At 51.3% G+C, this 4,391-nt stretch overlaps 1 protein-coding gene across 3 annotated transcripts in view; it reads right to left on the reverse strand.

The window, feature by feature from the left end:
* The window catches only part of NLGN3 (neuroligin 3), a 28,764-nt gene extending 25,241 nt beyond the window's left edge, over positions 1 to 3,523 (reverse strand). Inside the window, exon 1 of one of the 3 annotated variants that reach the window (XM_059679589.1) lies at positions 2,035 to 3,523. The gene's annotated coding sequence lies outside the window, so the exon portion shown is untranslated. The remainder of the gene's footprint in view (positions 1 to 2,034) is intronic. The other 2 variants (XM_059679586.1, XM_059679587.1) reach the window with 2 other exon arrangements.
* Between the last annotated feature and the right edge of the window lie 868 nt (positions 3,524 to 4,391).

Raw genomic sequence — 4,391 nt, forward strand, 5'->3', positions numbered from 1 at the left:
TCATGCTCAAGGCAGGGCAGGGGCAGGGGCAGGGGCAGGGGCAAGGATAGGGGCAGGACAGCCATTTCCCAAAGTCCCCAGAACCTCCTGTGCCCTTCTGTACATTTCTCCTCAGCCCTAACTGCTCCCAAATCCTTAAGCCTTGGTCATCTCTGTCAGCTAGCTCTGAGTCACATGGAATGCCAGAACTGAGGCAGAAACCCTTCTGCCTAGCACCCTAGGCATTGTTGATGCTCAGCCAGTGGAAAATAAACAGTGGAGTGTGGGGAACACACTCTCAGAGACTCACACTTTGAGACTCACAGTCTCAAAGAGGAAGTAAGAGATACCAAGCCAGATAATAAATACTACAATATTCACTCACAGAGACATACATTCCAAGCCCACAGACATCCCCTCACATAGTGTCACATTCTGAGACAGAGAGTGTCACCCAGCCAGAGACTTACTAAAATATAGTCACACACACTACTCAGGTAAATATCCAGACACATGCAGCATGATGGTGACACATAGGTGGAGACAGAAACAGGAATAGCAACACAATTGACACAGGCCTTCTGACACACAGGTACAGTCAACACATATCCACAGGTACACACAGACACTCGTGCATGGACACACACACACACACACACACACACACACAATATATTTCCTTTCCCCCCCATTTCTCCCAATTTCCAAGATTGCAGGCCTTCTCCTTTAAGACTTTAAGAACTGCCTGAAGGGGTGGGGGAGGGAGATTGGGAACGCCCGGCAATTCGCCACCTCCGAGAGGGGAATGAGATGAGAGAGAGAGAGAGAGAGAGAGAGAGAGAGAGAGAGAGAGAGAGAGAACAGAAGGAGGGTGAAGGGAGGGCGGGCAAAGAGACTAAAGGGGTAGGGGCTCAGATGAAATGGGGAGCAAAATATGGGGGCTTAGATTCCAGCCACTGCCCCACTGCCCATAATGGCCCAGGGTTAGGGGAGGAGGGGCAGGAGAAAGAAGGGGTAGGAGTAGGGAGGTGGAGCAGGAGAGAGAGAGAGAGAGAGAGAGAGAGAGAGAGAGAGAGAGAGAGAGAGTGTGTGTGTGTGTGTGTGTGTGTGTGTGTGTATGGGGGGAATAGTCCGCAGCTGAGTTCACACAATCCCCCCATTCACTGTCTCCATGGCAACTCTGGGGCACAGACCGCTCATTCACACGGCTTCCCCACCAGCACCCACCCCCACGATTAACCCTCTCGGTGCCGCCCCTCCCCACAAATTCCATTAACCCTTTTGGGATGCTTCCCTCTCCAGTACCCCTTTGGTACCAAATGCCGGACCCCTTTGAGTCAATTCCCTGCAGTCCCTCCCCCATGAACACCTAGACAAATCGACCCCCAAACGCCCTCTGTACCCTAAGACCCACTGTAAGTCCCCAAGGCCAAGATCTTCATCCTGGCCCAACTTCCAATTTGGGAGAAGACAAGGAGAGGTGGCAATGCCAGGGATTAGAATGGCATCTGGGGGTACTTTTTACGCTGGAGCAGTATTGGGTGAGGGGCATTGTACAGGAATGCACTGGTATTGTAAACCACAGGATTGGGGGCTATGAGGGCTCGGAACGGAATTGAGGGATGGAGCTGCATTGGAATGGGGAGGATAGGATAAAGGCCTCTGTTAGGAGGGGGGCTGCAGAGTGGGGGAGGGAGCCTGGCTGTGAGATGCTACCATAGAAGAGGGATGGGGTTGCACCGTGGGGGTGGGGGGACTGGCAATGTGCATAACAGGAATGGGATTGGGGGCCCTCAGTAGGGGTATTTTGATGAGCATTCGAGCCGGGCTGTGGAAATAGAGCGACCATGGGCAGGACGATGACAGGGATATGTGGGCTTCAGGGAGGAGGTGAAGGAGAGGAGTGGGGGAGGATTGGGGGGTCAGGGGTGCCGATGATGGAGAACATGGGGTTGAGGATGGGTAGCACTGGCTGGGGAGTGGAGGAGCCCGATTGGGAGGGGATAGGATGGGGCAAGGTATGGACGGCTAAAGAATGAGAGACCTCGGCCTCACCTGTTCCCCTGGCTGTTGCAAGCGACTGAACCGGGCCTCGGACCACCCATATCGCTTCCAGGCCAAGGGCTCCGCACCCGAATCCCCGAGATCTGCTCTCTGGCTGCTTGGCTGCTGTGCCCGCGCACCAAGGGGGCGCGCTGCGCGTGCCCGGACACGGGGGGCGCGGTCCTTGCCATTAACTCCTTTTGTGCCAGAGATGGCTCAAGTCCTGGGGCATGGCCCAATTCCTCCCATGATCTGGCACACACTGCTCATGAAATCCCTCTTCCTCACACACATACCCCCTTCAACTCACAAACAGGTAATCTTCCAGGGCAGCTAGTCCAAACTTTACCTGCAAAGCTTGAGAACTTGAGACAAAGGGAGAAACTGAGGCACTGCTTGCAGGAGACCCCAGTCATACTCCACAAACAGGCCTCCACCTCAGCAGCTCTCACCTCTCAGCACCAGCACTATTCAAGTAGCACCAGTGGGGGGCACTTTGCCCTCATCCTGTCGCTCTCTCAAAGGTCAATGATGTTCCTTTTTGCTGCTTGTGTGGGGCCATGTCAGCCTCAGACCGTCAGGGTCTCTCCTCTCTAGATCCAGCTGTCTTTGTGTTCCTGTATGTAGTGCACCTGTCCAGTTTATTTAATCCCCGTACCCGAAGCCCCTCTGAGTGTCTCTTATCCTGTATCTCTTTAGAACAGCAGTTGCCAACATTTCGGACCTCACGGACCACCAGTGGTCCGGGGACCACCGGTTGGTGACTGCTGCTTTAGAATGTTCAGCAGAAGCTTCAGTCATGTTTGTTTTGGTCCTATCAGGGAGTTCCATTCCTTGAGCACATAACTCAAACTTAAGTGCCATACTTTGTGGATCTCAAAGAGGGAATTTATTTTTTATATTTTATAACTTGGGTATGGATTGGTGCTCCTAGTTTTACCAGCACACTCAACACTTCCCAATGATATAGTGCAAATATGTCCTGGATGTTATCCTGAAGTTGTCAAATCATCCTGTACTGCCCACCCACAGAGAAGGGGCTGGTCCTCTTCTAGCCCCAGCTGGGCACACCAGGGGACTCCATTGGAGTAAACCAGTTGACTCTCCCAGATAGCATTTGATCTAGGGCCCTAAAACTGAAGGCAAGGGGGCTGGCCCCTATAGCTCAGTGGTTGAGCATCGATCTATGAACCAGGAGGTCCTGGTTCAATTCCTGGTCAGGGCACATGCCTGGGTTGTGGGCTCGATCCCCAGTGGGAGGCGTGTAGGAAGCAGCGGATCAGTGAATGATTCTCTCTCATCGTTGATGTTTCTATCCCTCTCTCCTTCTCCCTACCTCTCTGAAATCAATAAAAATATATTTTATTTTTTTAAATATATTTTATTGATTTTTTACAGAGAGGAAGGGAGATAGTTAGAAACATCGATGAGAGAGAAACATCAATCAGCCGCCTTCTGCACATCTCCTACTGGGGATGTGCCCGCAACCAAGATACATGCCCTTGACCGGAATTGAACCTGGGACCTTTCAGTCCACAGGCCGACGCTCTATCCACTGAGCCATACCGGTTTCGGCATGAAATCAATAAAAATATATTTTAAAAAACAAAAACAAACCTGAAGGCAAGGGATCTCAGAATGGCCCTGCACAGTATCAATTGTGACTCTGCAGCAGATTTTGTTATCTCTACTTTAAAACTGGAGTGACCAACAGTTACCCTGGGTAAATGCCAAGGTGAGTAGTGTAAAAGCAAGCAGTTCCAGCAACAGAGCAGAGAAAGAAAGGGTGCTTCCTTTTACTGGTGTCTCTTCCTCCTGGAACCATGCCAGACTTCCACCACCTATTCAATGGTGACACTTGCTAATGCAGGGCAATTTTTCATCCCCGAAATGTGAATCTCAGGGAAGGTTTCTGTCTAGGATACCACTTGGCACATGATGGAGACCACAAAAGGTGGCAAAAAGGGTAGGCAGTGTCTGTCACGCCCTCCACTCTGAAGCTTGTTCAAAACCCAGCATGTGGATGAGTGGAAGCAGAATCAGGTTCCATTGATTTTTTTCCCTCTGGCCTGCCGGCCCCTCCCCAATCCCAGTGGTATATCCACCATGACGGAAAGTTATCCAGAAGCTGTATCATCTAGCTGAGAACATAAGCTGCCCTTCTTAAGAGACTAAGGGCCCAAACCTTAATATGTTGCCAGGTTGGAGAAGTGAAGAGAGGGTAGCAATCCAATTCAACTGAGAAATTTAGGGGATGGAAGGTAAACAGGGGAGATGATCTGAACAGAATGAAGGCTCTAACTTGTCCGTCCAGCCTCCAGTACTCTCCCAAGGGCCCGCCCTTCCCAGATATGCAGAACTCACACGTG

Source organism: Myotis daubentonii, chromosome X, assembly GCF_963259705.1.
Source record: "Myotis daubentonii chromosome X, mMyoDau2.1, whole genome shotgun sequence".
Classification (NCBI taxonomy): Eukaryota; Metazoa; Chordata; class Mammalia; order Chiroptera; family Vespertilionidae; genus Myotis; species Myotis daubentonii.